Genomic DNA, 16411 nt, shown 5'->3' with positions numbered 1-16411 from the left:
AGATTTTGGGTTCGGGAGGTACATTATACAAAGGGAAGGTGTTAGCACCCTTTGTATCCATGGTTATCCATGGGCTCTTAATTGCTTAATCACTTATGTTTTTCTTGTCTGAAAAAGTGTGTGAGAGCTGTTTATAAAATGTTTTGAAAAAAAAAAGTTTAACTTTGTAATGATTCTTGTGCGAATGTATACAAAGTTTTTACCTCGTTTAATTTTGAAAGCTGTTTAGAAAAATATAACTTGGTAATGATTCTAGTATGAATGTATACCAAGTGGTGATTTTCTAATAGATGTTTTGCAAAGTGTGAGGTGTGAAAAGTATTGTAAGTTGTGAGTCAGCATTTAAGAGTTGTACCTAACCAAGGTTTTTATAGGTATTTCCTATCCTTAGGAGGGTAAGACTGTCCTTACTATTGAGAAATAAGTAGTCTTATCCTTTGGATGTAAAGGGACATCGTAGGGTCATCGATTGGTCATTGGAGGCAACATTTGTAAGGATACCTTAGCATTCGAAGGGACAATCATCATTAACTCGTAGGCTACAACGAAGGGTCATCGAGGGACAAAATCATATATTCGCAGGCGACATCCGAGGGACTATGATTTATCTTATAGGGACATGATGATTTAACCGAAGGGTCATTGCTAAGTGTATCCCCACATTCGCGGGACATGACCGTAATACCGTAAGGCAACAAAGAGAGGGCCAAGATCATATATTCAAAGGCAACAATTTATAATCAGTTAGGTAATTAGGATGAATCTCCACAAGGGTATCCCACAAATAAAGTGGAATACCTAGCAAGCTACCTTCTCCGGGAGTATGTGAGCCCTCACAAAATTCAGCAAACAGGCCAGAATACCAAATGGGGTGCGGTCAATAGTTGCACCGAACAAAGGAATCGCAGCAGTAATAATGTCAGGCAAATAATACACAGCTATGATAGAACATGTCAGATAAGCACAGAACAGAACAGAACAAAAAAAAAACAGTGATTGTCATGTTCGCTACTGCCTCGCCTAGCGAAGGCTTGGCGAATGCTCGCTACATGTTCGCTTAGCGATGTGCTAGCGAACGGCTGCGGGTTTTGAGTCTAATAACAGTACGATTTCAGCAAGCTCCAAACCCTATGGCACCCCTTACAGAAATTACATGGTTAAACATTCAAGACATCCATGCATACTTAAATCCACATGCAAAACCTAAGATATATTTATAAATTCAACCATAATATCACATGTAAATTGGGAGCATGAAGCGGTAGTGGTAGTGCAAACAGGTTTGCAATTGAATTGCAACGTTGAATTGGCAGATCACTCTTAGGGTTGGTGTCGGGTTGAGTTGGGCGGAGGTAACCTTTGTGCAGATGAGTTTCCTTCAGGGTTTCCTTTAGGGTTGCTCTGAATTCTCTTGGTTAGCCTCCAGGGTTTGCTGTCTATGTTTGTGCTTCCTTGCTAGGGTTTCTGTCCGTCTGTCCTCTGTCTCGTTTGTGAATGAAGCTCTGCTATTTATAATAATTGCGTCTTGGTGGGCTCAGAATGAAGCCCAAAATTTCTGGTATTCGCAAGCTTCGCTAGGCGAGTGGTGCAGCGAAGGGTTCGCTAAGCGAAGGATTCTGCTCGCCTAGCGAGCAAGCTATTTTAAGTCATTTGCTGGATTTGGCCACCTGTGTGCTGGGTCTTTGTTCTTTTAAGATCAATGTCTTTGAAAAATGAGTTGGAGTGCCTTGAAAAATGTCTTGCAAGATTAACGGGCAAATTTTGGGGTATGACAGCTGCCCCTGTTCAATATTCATAAACCGAGAGAGTTAGAATGGTATGTATGCCATTCGTGATCTGGAGGTGGAAGATTATTGAACACTTAGAATGCCCCAAAAATTTGCGCTCGTTAATTAAAAGTTATTCTTGATGGAGATGGGCTTAGAGATGCCATCCGGGAAGTTTTGATGATGAAAGATCAGAATGGATCGTATGCTGCTGGGGATAAAGGATCAGAAGGGATCATACGCGAGATCGTATCTGAATTGCAGAATGAACTGTCTATCAGGCTGCATCTGGAGAGGTAAAAATCAGAATGGATCGTACGCTAGATCATATCTGAGTAGCAGAATGAGTTGTCCATTAGGCGGGTGACTTCGCTGGGGATGAAAGATCAGAATGGATCGTACGCTAGATCATATCTGAGTTGCAGAATGAGCCGTCTATTAGGTTGTATCTGAGAAATAAGGGTCAGAATGGATCGTACGTTAGATCGTATCTGAGTTGCAGAATGAACCGTCTATTAGGCTGCATCTGGAGTAGTCGTACGCTAGACTACACCTCGGGATGTACCGTACGCTAGGTAGTATCTGAGGAATGAAGATCAGAATGGATCGTACGTTAGATCGTATCTGAGTTGCAGAATGAGCCGTACGTTAGGCTGTATCTGACAAAAAGTAGTCGTACGCTAGACTACACCTCGGAATGTACCGTACGCTAGGTAGTATCTGAGGAAATGAACATCCAAATGGGTCGTACGCTAGACCGTATTGGACTAGTTGAAGGAATCATATGTTGGGCTGAATCAGAATGAACCGTATGTTAGGCTATATCTGATAACATTTGTATATGTTGTATTTGCAATAAATGTCTGGGATGGGCTTAAAGATGCCACCAATAGGAGGATATCAGAGTACTTATCCGAATGAATGTTTATATGGATTATATCTGAAAGATGTATTTGAATTTTGAATGTAATCGATAAAGATGTCTGTCTGAATGGATCTTTATTTTGACTGTATCAGGAGGATAATTAACCTGAAAAATAAAGTTAGCTTTATGCCATGTCATGATGCATGAGATGTTTTATGCTTTCAAGAATAAATGCGAACATTGTATGCACGCGTATGCTGTGAAATGATGTAATGAATGAATTATGCGTCTGAAAGTTTTGCCAGGGGAAAATAAATCCCCATATCCTGGTTGGAGACATTTGTATTGATGACCCTTTCTTAGCTGGGGATACTTGATTTCTGTCTGATGATAGAAATATTCAACAGAGCCTGGCTGGGGATAGAAGAGACGACCAGTTTGTCTGGTGATGCCCATTTCTTCTGGGGAATAACTGGTTTTTGCTGGGGAATAGAATTAGCAACCGGATTCATTGGAACGCATGGTTAGACCTTATCCACGATCCTAAAGTCTTTTAGTAATTGCTGTTTCCGTTTTATGCATGTATTTTTGGTAAACATCAATCATGTTCAAACGCATATACTCATTCGAATCAAATCAATGGACGTTTATGCAAACAAAACAGAGAAAGTAAAACAAAAGCATCTTTTTGGAAATAAAATTGTATCGATTTTGATAGAGGGCCTATAAACAGGCAATTTGTGTACAAGGAGACAGAAATCCTAGTAAGAGGAAATTGTCAAGAAAACAAAGACAAAGTTATGCAGAAAAAGTCCCATCGATTTTAATTCCACTACTGTCATTATGTCTTCAAGCCTCTCATCTCCTGTTGTCGGATAAAAGTGAGTGGCTTGTTCAGTCCCTTTGATTTGGGTGAAGCTGACTGAGAACGGGACATAGTCATACGCTTTTATCCCTAATTTTTGCCTGGACCGCCTTTTCAGGTTTTCAATCCACCAGGATACCCTTTTTTGCCCAAGCCGCCTTTTCAGGTTTTCGACTTGCCGGGTGTACATTTTTATATGTTTATCCCTAATTTTTGCTCGAACCCTTTTGGTTCGCCGAGATGCCCTTACTTTTGCCTAGATACGTCGACCTAGCGGGTCTCTTTTATGCGTAGTATCTTTTAACTATGTCTGCGTTCACGGGATGTGGGAAGTCTTCGCCATCCATTGTAGCAAGTGTCATGGCTCCACCAGAGAATACCTTCTTAACTACAAATGGCCCTTCGTATGTGGGAGTCCATTTGCCTCTGGGATCACCTTGTGGTAGAATGATACGCTTGATCACCAAGTCGCCAATTTGATACACCTGTCTCTTGACCTTTTTGTTAAATGCCTGGGTCATGCGCTTCTGATATATCTGCCCATGACAAACAGCCGCCAGTCTCTTTTCATCAATCAAATTTATCTGATCGAGTCGAGTCTGAACCCATTCATCCTCGTCTAAACCTGCCTCTTTCATAATTCTTAGAGAGGGAATTTGAACTTCCACTGGTAAAACAGCTTCCATTCCGTAGACCAAAGAGAAAGGAGTTGCCTCTGTCGAAGTGCATACTGAAGTGCGATAACCATGAAGGGCAAAGGGTAACATCTCATGCCAGTCTTTGTATGTTACTGTCATTTTTTGTATGATCTTCTTAATATTCTTATTAGCAGCTTCCACGGTGCCATTCATCTTTGGCCGGTACGGAGAAGAGTTATGGTGTCTTATTTTGAACTGCGTGCAGAGTTCAGTAATCATCTTGTTGTTCAAATTAGTACCATTATCAGTGATAACTCTTTCAGGGATGCCATACCGACAAATAAGGCTATTCTTGATGAACCGTGCCACCACATTCTTGGTGACAGAAGCAAATGAGGCTGCCTCTACCCATTTCGTAAAGTAATCAATAGCAACCAGAATGAAACGATGTCCATTAGAAGCAGTAGGTTTAATCTCTCCAATCATATCAACGCCCCACATTGCAAAGGGCCAAGGTGCTGTCAACACGTTCAATGGAGTAAGAGGTACATGTACTTTGTCCGCATAGATCTGGCATTTGTGACAAGTTCTGGAGTGATGGTGGCAATCAGCTTCCATGGTAGACCAATAATACCCTGATCTCAGAATCTTCTTGGCCATCGTATGTCCATTAGAATGAGTCCCAAAAATACCGTCGTGTATGTCTTCCATAATCTTTTCTGCTTCCCTTTTATCCACACAGCGAAGCAAAGTCGAATCATGATTACGTTTGTATAATACCCCATTACTCAAAAAGAATTTAGCGGAGAATTTCCTCAAAAATTTTCTGTCGTTGATGGATGCCCCTTCAGGGTATTCCTGAGTTTCTAAATATCTTTTTGCTTCGTGGAACCAAGGTTTCTCTTCTACCTCATTAGCATTAAGTTCGTAACAATATGCTGGTTCATCTAATCGTTCAATGGTGATCATGGGAGCTTCATCATCCCATCTGACCCTGAACATAGATGACATGGTAGCCAATGCGTTTGCCAACTGATTCTCTTCTCGTGGAATATGTTCGAATGTAATCTCTTCAAAGTATGGGATTAATGTCAACACCCGCTCTCGATAAGGGATGAGATTCAGATGTTTAGTGTCCCATTCTCCTTTGATCTGACTGATTACTAATGCTGAGTCTCCGTACACACTCAAAAACTTGATTCTTAGGTCTATAGCAGCTCTGAGTCCCAAAATACATGCTTCATACTCAGCCATATTATTGGTACAATCAAAACATAGTCTAGCAGTGAAAGGCGTATGGCAACCCTTGGGGGAAATAATTACAACACCAACACCATTGCCCAATGCATTAGAAGATCCATCAAAAACCATAGTCCATCGGGATCCCAGTTCGGGTCCTTCATCCGGTCCAGGTTCTTCATAATCAGTAACAAGCATGACATCCTCATCTGGGAACTCAAAATTCATAGATTGGTAATCATCAACTGCTTGATGAGCCAAATGATCGGCTAACACGCTTCCTTTGATTGCTTTCTGAGTAGTGTATTGGATATCATACTTTGTTAAAATCATCTGCCACCTTGCTATTCTTCCGGAGAGGGCAGGTTTCTCAAGTATATATTTGATAGGATCCATCTTAGAAATCAATAAAGTGGTATGATTCAACATATACTGTCTTAGTCGGCGAGCAGCCCAAGCCAAAGCACAACAAGTTTTCTCAAGCAGTGAGTATCTTGTTTCACAGTCGGTAAACTTTTTGCTAAGGTAGTATATGGCGTGCTCTTTTTGACCAGACTCGTCATGTTGCCCCAACACACACCCCATTGAACTTTCTAACACGGTCAAATACATGATTAGAGGTCTTCCTTCAACTGGTGGCATCAAAATCGGAGGTTCTTGGAGATACTTCTTGATTTTGTCAAAAGCTTCTTGACATTCATCATTCCATATCATCTCTTGATTCTTCCTCAGTAATTTGAAGATGGGTTTGCAGGTAGCAGTCAAATGGGAGATAAATCGGGCAATGTAATTCAAATGTCCTAAGAAACCTCTGACTTCTTTATCTGTACGAGGAACTGGCATTTCTTGAATAGCTCTCACCTTAGCCGGGTCAACCTCAATTCCTTTACTACTGACAACAAAGCCCAAGAGTTTACCGGATCTTACTCCAAAGGTGCATTTGTTCGGGTTCAATCTCAACTTGTATTTCTTCAACCTCTCAAATAGTTTGTATAAATGATCGAGATGTTCTTCTTCAGTATGAGATCTGGCTATCATGTCATCCACATATACCTCTATTTCATGATGGATCATATCATGGAACAAAACCACCATAGCACGCTGGTACGTTTCCCCTGCATTCTTTAAACCGAATGGCATTACTTTATAACAGAAAGTGCCCCATTGCGTCACAAACGTAGTTTTCTCCATGTCCTCAGGTGCCATCTTAATCTGGTTATAACCTGAGAATCCATCCATGAATGAGAATACCTTGTGTTGAGCGGTGTTATCTACCAGAACATCAATGTGCGGAAGTGGAAAGTCATCTTTGGGACTCGCTTTATTCAAATCTCTGTAATCTACACACATTCGCACCTTACCATCCTTCTTTGGCACTGGTACCACATTAGCAACCCATTGAGGATAAGAAGTAACAGCCAGAAAACCTGCATCAAATTGTTTCATAACCTCGGCTTTGATTTTCTCGGACATTTCAGGATGCATGCGACGAACCTTTTGCTTAACAGGATGACAATCTTCCTTCATTGGCAAACGATGCACTACTATATCAGTATCCAGTCCTGGCATGTCTTCATAAGACCAAGCAAAAATCTCTATACAGTCATGTAACATCTGAATCAATCTTTCTTTGACGCTGTTTTCCAAGCCTGCTCCTATTTTGACTTCTTTCTTGTCTACTTCGGTACCCAGATTTACAGTCTCAATTGATTCCTCATGCGGCTGTATAGTCTTTTCCTCTTGCAGTAACAGTCTGGCAAGCTCTCCAGGTACTTCACAATCTTCCTCACTTGCATCCTCGGCTTGGTAGATCGGATTTTCAAAGTCATAATGAACAGTAGCAGAATTATTATCAACAGGATCCAGAGTGGATATGGATCTGTTATTTGTTACGTGAGTGTGTGTAAGAATACATAGCTTGTTTAAAAGATGACAGGAAAGATAAAGAGCGCAATATTTGAATGCAAAAAGTCCATTGATTCATTGAATGTGAATATGCTTATGAAAATGACAAAACCCTTAACAAATTAGCTATTGTGCCCCGGGCATAGACACAATGCTTTAAGAAGTTCAATCGTAAAAATTAAAAAATTTGCAACACTAAAATAGACAATAACAATTACTCCTGACTAAAGGAAATCGGGATAGTGTCTTCAGCCTTCCAATTATTGAGTCCGTCACCAATTGTTGGGAAAATCCAGCTATCCAGGTCGCAATCGCTATCAGCATCTTCTACAGCATTAATCTGATCTTTGACTATGTTTTCAGAGCTAAACCCCAGGCCAAATCTATCAGACTTGTACGGTACATTGATCAGTTGACCCCAGCCAGTACGACCACCATCTTCAACCACGGCTTGAGCATCTTTCAGAGAAATCATAGCAGGAGGAGCACGAATAACCTTGGGCACACGGGAAGTTGGCTTAAGGACAGGACTAGCCGGAGGAACTACTTCAAATGACTGAGAAGGAGTCTCAAAGAATTCACCATCCATCTCGATGTATCTGAAGGTATGCACACTACTGACAATATACTCTTCTTCCCCACACACAGTGACGATCTTACCCTCTATTGGATTCCTCAGCTTTTGATGGAGAGACGAAGCTACAGCACTTGCCCCATGAATCCAAGGGCGTCCCAGCAAGCAGGAATAGGCAGGACGAATGTTCATTACGTGAAAGATAGTGTTGAAAACTTGAGGTCCTATCTTGATAGGGAGAACCACTTCACCATGGACAACACTCTTCGCACCATCGTAAGCACGCACCACAACGTCACTAGGCTTCAGTTCAATGCTTTTACAGTCAAGCTTATCGAGTACAGCTTTCGGTAGCACATTCAAAGAAGAGCCATTATCGGTCAACACATGAGCCAAGGTGATCCCCTTACACTCAATGGAGATGTGCAGAGCTTTGCTATGATTCTTTCCTGCTGGTGTCAGGTCAGCATCGGAAAAGCCTAGGCCATTGTCAACAGTCAGGTTAGCAACATAGTTTTCGAACTGATCGACAGATGTCTCCTGAGGTACATGAGCGGTCTTCAGGAATTTTATCAATGCATTGGCATGAGATTCAGAAGATAACAACAAGGATAACATCGAAATTTTAGACGGAGTATGCCCCAACTGTTCTACCATATCAAAATCACTCTTGCGGATGATTTTCAGCATTTCTTCCATCTCTCGTTTGGCAACATCTTCGGTAGTAACTTCGACTGGTGTCCTTGACTGAGAAGGATTGATTACTGGTTCCTTTCCTCGAGTTTCAGGGATGGGAGGTGAGATTTCTGGAGAAAAGATCCTTCCGCTTCGAGTAATTTTACTAGTCCCAACAATGTCAACGTCATTAGGATTAGCAGAATTATCATCTTGCTTTATGCCGTGGATGTAAACATCACCTCCATAATTCCACGGAATGGCTTTGCTTGAGGAATATGGTACTGGGCCAGGTGCAGTAATAATTAGGGGAGCTACCTTGGGCTCAGCAGTAATCTTCACCGGCACTCTAGTAGCGGTAATCTTCACCGGAACTTTGGACCTAGCAATCACAGATATTTCTTCAATAGGGTTTTCCACCTTAGGAATCTTTTCGAAGAGAATTGTACGATCATCCATCAGCCGTTGAATACCACTCCTCAACTTCAAGCAATCATTGGGTCGGGGTATACAGAGATCGCAATTTTCAGCACAACCTGGAAATAAACCAGCTTGCAACAACTTCTTCTTGATGGTCAAGAGAGGAGATGCTAAGTCAGCTACATTAGAAATGTGAGAATTGTCATCCACAGCATTAACAGTCTTGTCATGATTAGGCATAGGAGCAGTGATGACATTAGGAGTCTCTGGAGGATCAAATTCAATTTCTCCAACGTCGATCATATCCTGAATCTTATTCTTCAACAACCAACAAACGTTTGTATCATGCCCGGGGCTATCGGAGTGATATGCACACCTGGCATTGGGATTATAACGAGGAGAAGTAGTGTTGGGATTTGCAGGAGGATCTCTGAGGGTAATCAAATTTGCTTTTAGCATACCCTACAGTGCTTGTGCTAAAGTCATATTGATCTTGGTAAACTGCCTTCTTGGTCTGTCTTGTCTGTGTTGGAAGTTTTGAGATGGCGGTGCTGCAATCGTAACTGCTCCAATAGTATGGTCACGATCTTTCTTGTTATGACCCCTTTGACCGTACACAGCATTTGACTCGTTCCTCCCCTGATAGGACTTTTTGGTGCTTGCAGAGGTAGCCACCTGTATCTTTCCACTTCGAATGCCGCTTTCAACACGTTCACCCGTCAATATAAGTTCAGTGAAACCCGATGAGGAACTTCCCAATAGATGGCTGTAGAATGGGCCAGTCAGTGTACCCATGAACATGTCCACTAATTCTCGATCAGTCATAGGGGGTTTGACTCGGCCAGCCAAATCTCTCCATTTTTTAGCATATTCTTTGAAGCCTTCTTTAGATCCCATAGTCATATTCTGCAACTGTAGCCGAGTAGGCGCTAGTTCAGAATTATACTGGTAGTGCTTGTAGAAAGCTGTCGCTAAATCAGTCCAGGTGCGGATGTTAGAGCTCTCGAGCTGATAATACCACTCTAACTGTGTGCCAGACAGACTCTCTTGGAAGAAATGGATCCATAGTTTCCTATCAGTGGTATACGGCTGAATCTTTCTCACATAAGCTCTCAGATGCATCTGAGGACAAGACGCACCATCATACTTAGTGAAAGCGGGGACCTTGAATTTGCGGGGAATGACCACATCAGAGACCAGACCTAAGCCTTCGAAATCCAGACCGGGCGCCTTCTGACCCTCCATAGCTAGCATGCGTTCTTCCAGCAACTTATATTTATCATCTTTTGGAGAGTACTGTTCATTTTCATAATCTTCATCTTCGTCCTCAGGGTTGAAGGGATCAACATTTTCCTCTTCCGAATCATTCTCTGTCTCCTCTTCTTGATCCTTCGGAATTCTAATCTTGGCTCCTGCGGCCTGTCCTTTAAGCCTTCTTCCCGGGTTAATGTAACTCACAGCTTTCTTGTCTTTTCTTCTTCTCGAGCAAGAGAGCCTTCAGCTCCTCCTGCCCCTTGGATAAGTTCATGATCATCTCCTGGAATTGAGCATTTTGAGCCTGGAGATCTTTGACAGTTTGTTCGAGAGCCATCTGTTTAGAAGGAGGACCGTGAGAATACTGATCTTTTAGAATACCTGTTATGCAATGTTATGTTATGCTATGCAATGTATGAAATGTTTTCAAGGACTTTGGAATTTAATTTTGCGTAAACCACCGAAAAAGGAACTTTTATTAATAATAATTTTTTTAATCAACGTTTATTACAACAAAATAATAAAATACAATGAAAGCTCAAGTCTCCCAGGGACGGCTTCTTTTTGGGCGAAGATATGCATTGAGTCTTCGTTCCTCATTAAGCTGGCTGGTAAGCTCTAACACCTTCTTCCTTTCTGCACCGAACTGAGTTTCAAAAGTATCCCTTTCCTCTCTCAACTGGATCCAGGATTTCTTCAATTCTTCAACATTGGTAGGCATATCTGGATAAGGAATGATCTGAGGAGTACCTCCTTCAACTCCTGGTTCAACAATCAGCGGTCCGACCGCAAGATATGGCATGACAAGTTCACGAGCTCTTGCGCGTACCCATCTGAGATAAGGTTCCATAGGAATAGAGTTTTTCTGTCCTAAAGTGCTTCTTTTCACCATGCCCCAAGCTCGTACAAATCTTTGACGGAAACCTTGGGAATCGTTGTCATAGTCAAACACAGTGCCTTGGATAATTATTTCATGTGGACCATCTCTTCGAGCACAACCGAACTGACGTAGGGCTAAAGCAGGATTATAAGTAATACCTCCCCTCATCCCCAGGAGTGGTACGTTAGAGAATTCTCCACAACGGTCGATGAGGATAACATTTTCTTCGAGATGAGGACACCAACGGATGTCTGAATGGGAGAGCGACATTATCCTTTGAGACCATTTCAAATTTTGCTCATTCTTCAAGACTGATCGAGGAAGGTGCGAAATAAACCACCTAGATAATAAAGGTATGCAACACATGAGAGTCCCTTGCCTCTTCATAGTACGAGTGTGAAGGGAATGCAAAATGTCTCCAAGCAAGGTAGGCACAGGGTTATTAGTGAGAAATATCTTAATAGCATTCATGTCTATGAATTGGTCTGGATTAGGAAATAACACCAAACCATAGATTAGTAATGCTAGGACATCTTCGAAAGCATGGACATCCATAACCTTTAAGAATTCTCGGGCCTTATTTATCAGAAATTTGGCAAGTAAACCCTTAATTCCACTTCTTGTTACCCAATTGGTTTCAATGTCGGACTTTGTCATGTGTAAAGCTGCGGCAACTTTTTCGGATTTCGGACTCTTTTCTAAACCACTAAAAGGTGTTTGATCAAGGATAGGTATCCCAAGCATCCTGGAGAATTCTTCTAATGTGGGTACCAACTGATAATCTGGGAAGGTGAAGCAATGATGTTTAGGATCGAAGAACTGGAATAGAACTCTCATCATATCTTCTTTGAAACCAGTGGTAACCAAATTGAGGAGAGAACCATGTTTCTTGATGAACTGAGCATGATCGGGAAGTTCTGACACTAAATCCTTGAGTTGAGGAGAGGTCGCTACGAAATTGATCCGGATAGTCTTCCTGGAAGCCATAGCCTTACAAAACAGAGCAAAGTTAAATCCCTAAGTCCTTGAAACGGTTAGTACAATGCCATGATGTTATGATGTTATGATGTTATGATGTTATGATGTTATGATGTTAAGTAAATAACAAGCACAAGCAAGTCAGACAACAATCATTCCTAAGTTTTAAGGCTTGCATGAGTTCCATAGGTAAGTACCCTCCCCACTGAAGTTTGGTTGGTTCAACCTGTCCTAGAATAGTAACCGGGTTCTAAAAGGATCTCCAATCATTGACCTTCCCTTAAGTCCACTTCAGTGCAACACCAAGTGGTTGACCAAAGCTTCCCTAAAGTCCAATCTCAAAGAGTGTAGTATCGAATCTCAACCAACCCCAGTCGGAACCGAAGTCAGTTATCTCACTACTTTCTAATGGCCAAGATGAGTCAATTAGGGTTCTAAAGGTCTGGTTAATGCTTTGATGACACCACGCAGACGCCAAATTTCTCCTCAAGTAAACATGAGGAACATCAGGACATCCAAAGTGTCACATTAACCGTAGCCATCATTTTAACCATTCCAGTATACGCCGGATAGTCGCGATGATCTCTTGCTACTTACCTAAGGTACACTAGATCCGGGTGTAGGATCTTTCACTCAAGCATAAAATACCCAAGCAATCCCTTAAAAGTAAATCAGACAATTCAAATAAGTGATCTTTTTTTTTTAAGGCAACCTCTCTTTTTAAGTTCGTCCCCAGCAGAGTCGCCAGTTCTGTCATACGGTGAACTGACTTTGTGTGTTTTTGCTTTGGAAAGCAAATGTCGCGGATAGCAAGAGTCGCCACCGACTTTTCTTTTATCCAATAAGGAAAGGCGGAAAAGAACAGGAAAGACCTTGATTAGATTTTGGGTTCGGGAGGTACATTATACAAAGGGAAGGTGTTAGCACCCTTTGTATCCATGGTTATCCATGGGCTCTTAATTGCTTAATCACTTATGTTTTTCTTGTCTGAAAAAGTGTGTGAGAGCTGTTTATAAAATGTTTTGAAAAAAAAAGTTTAACTTTGTAATGATTCTTGTACGAATGTATACAAAGTTTTTACCTCGTTTAATTTTGAAAGTTGTTTAGAAAAATATAACTTGGTAATGATTCTAGTATGAATGTATACCAAGTGGTGATTTTCTAATAGATGTTTTGCAAAGTGTGAGGTGTGAAAAGTATTGTAAGTTGTGAGTCAGCATTTAAGAGTTGTACCTAACCAAGGTTTTTATAGGTATTTCCTATCCTTAGGAGGGTAAGATTGTCCTTACTATTGAGAAATAAGTAGTCTTATCCTTTGGATGTAAAGGGACATCGTAGGGTCATCGATTGGTCATTGGAGGCAACATTTGTAAGGATACCTTAGCATTCGAAGGGACAATCATCATTAACTCGTAGGCTACAACGAAGGGTCATCGAGGGACAAAATCATATATTCGCAGGCGACATCCGAGGGACTATGATTTATCTTATAGGGACATGATGATTTAACCGAAGGGTCTTTGCTAAGTGTATCCCCACATTCGTGGGACATGACCGTAATACCGTAAGGCAACAAAGAGAGGGCCAAGATCATATATTCAAAGGCAACAATTTATAATCAGTTAGGTAATTAGGATGAATCTCCACAAGGGTATCCCACAAATAAAGTGGAATACCTAGCAAGCTACCTTCTCCGGGAGTATGTGAGCCCTCACAAAATTCAGCAAACAGGCCAGAATACCAAATGGGGTGCGGTCAAGAGTTGCACCGAACAAAGGAATCGCAGCAGTAATAATGTCAGGCAAATAATACACAGCTATGATAGAACATGTCAGATAAGCACAGAACAGAACAGAACCAAAAAAAACAGCGACTGTCATGTTCGCTACTGCCTCGCCTAGCGAAGGCTTGGCGAATGCTCGCTACATGTTCGCTTAGCGATGTGCTAGCGAACGGCTGCGGGTTTTGAGTCTAATAACAGTACGATTTCAGCAAGCTCCAAACCCTATGGCACCCCTTACAGAAATTACATGGTTAAACATTCAAGACATCCATGCATACTTAAATCCACATGCAAAACCTAAGATATATTTATAAATTCAACCATAATATCACATGTAAATTGGGAGCATGAAGCGGTAGTGGTAGTGCAAACCTGTTTGCAATTGAATTGCAACGTTGAATTGGCAGATCACTCTTAGGGTTGGTGTCGGGTTGAGTTGGGCGGAGGTAACCTTTGTGCAGATGAGTTTCCTTCAGGGTTTTCTTTAGGGTTGCTCTGAATTCTTTTGGTTAGCCTCCAGGGTTTGCTGTCTATGTTTGTGTTTCCTTGCTAGGGTTTTTGTCCGTCTGTCCTCTGTCTCGTTTGTGAATGAAGCTCTGCTATTTATAATAATTGCGTCTTGGTGGGCTCAGAATGAAGCCCAAAATTTCTGGTATTCGCAAGCTTCGCTAGGCGAGTGGTGCAGCGAAGGGTTCGCTAAGCGAAGGATTCTGCTCGCCTAGCGAGCAAGCTATTTTAAGTCATTTGCTGGATTTGGCCACCTGTGTGCTGGATCTTTGTTCTTTTAAGATCAATGTCTTTGAAAAATGAGTTGGAGTGCCTTGAAAAATGTCTTGCAAGATTAACGGGCAAATTTTGGGGTATGACAACGGGTAATACGGCATATGGGCCATCAGAAATTGATATCGGGGGCGAGCCTTCGCCATTACAGCGTTTGCTTCCCCCTCCTTCTTTTTAGTGAAGCCCCCATGCGGCCTCTTGTTGGTTGTCTGATGTGCGGTCGTGTATGTTATTTTCCCTGATTTCAACCCACTCTCAACACATTCCCCAATGGTTACCATGTCAGTAAAATTTGTCGATGAACTGACAATCATCTTTTCAAAATACAACCCTTGTAGCGTACTGATCCGCTGTCGCGCGCGGGTTAAAACGAGTGTTTTTCAAAAACGTAGTACGGCGACAATTTTAACTCGGATATCGTTCTCACAAGGATTCTTGATTATTATTATCGAAAGGTAAATCGAATTAAGGGGGGGTTGTTTGGTTTGGTGTTCGATTAAGAAAAAGTGATTATTAAAAGCAATTCTTGAAATAAGTTGTTATGAAATAAGTGATTATGAAATAATTCAATCTACCGATTCAGTTCCTACTATCATTGATTATTATAATTTTAATACCCTAAGCGGATTGTCTATTCCTATTTGGATACAAACTCAATGACAAGCGCGGTGAAGTTTGTGAGATGTATGATCCTATTGTCCGAATTAAGCAAACGGGATAAGTTTTCATGGACTAAGCAAACATGATTAATCAGACACAAAAACGAATTAAGCAAAGGTGACGTGCCTATGTTAGGATCATACAATAAACCAAATTGAATCAATATATTTCATGCAATTGAATTAAGCATACAAGAACACAAAATATCATTGAAAGGAATTAAACTAAAATTAACATTATAATAATCATGATATCGTTCTCTCAAGTTTCTTACTTCTTCATGAAATTCGTAGCTCTTTCTCTTAGCTTTCTAACGACTGGTAGCACGCCTCGATCCGATACTCCTATCTCCAGTTATGAATTTATTCGTGCAGACTGCTAATGCTGAAAATAAACTGCGAAAAACAAATAAGTGTAAAAATAAGATAAGTTATAAAAACACATTAAAAGGGAAAAATAACCAAACTAAAATATGGAAATGCATAAGTATAAATATAGAAGAATATGCATCAAAATGCACTGATCAAATTCCCCCACACTTGAACTTTTGCACTCCGAGCAAAATTTAAAATAAAACAAAGAAAACACAAACACATCATTAGTTACTCATCCTAGGCTACAAGTCTTCTTCGGTTAAGTTTGCATCGATAGGTACTAATCCTGCACACTAAGGATATCGTAGAAACACTAATCCACAATTGTGCAGTCACAAACCTCCTGAATACACAATTCAACTTGAATCATGTTATTATATTAACGCCTAACTTACTCATCCTTCTTTTTGCTCTTTTTCATTCAGGCGCAATCACATTAAGCCCATTATCTCCACACACCCATAGCAAGGCGACCGGTTAGTGACTCTGATCCTTTTTGCAAGGGATTCTAGTACTTACTTGGCATAACCCTTTGCTTACTCAGTTGTAGTTACGGGGGATCGAACCGTAATCCGCCCTACCAAGTTCAGCACCAGAAACCGCTGAACCAACTGACAACGAGTCTTATTTTCAATTTTTTTGAAGGTTCTACATCCGTTGGGTTAAGTGACCAGGTGAGGTTTGTAAGACCCTAACTTTGATCCTAAGATCCCTCATGGCATCATATCATTGCTCATTGCATTGCCTCAAGGATC

Source organism: Lathyrus oleraceus, chromosome 1, assembly GCF_024323335.1.
Source record: "Lathyrus oleraceus cultivar Zhongwan6 chromosome 1, CAAS_Psat_ZW6_1.0, whole genome shotgun sequence".
NCBI lineage: Eukaryota > Viridiplantae > Streptophyta > Magnoliopsida > Fabales > Fabaceae > Lathyrus > Lathyrus oleraceus.
The sequence above is the reverse complement of the archived record's forward strand: the minus strand, read 5'-3'. Positions refer to the sequence as shown.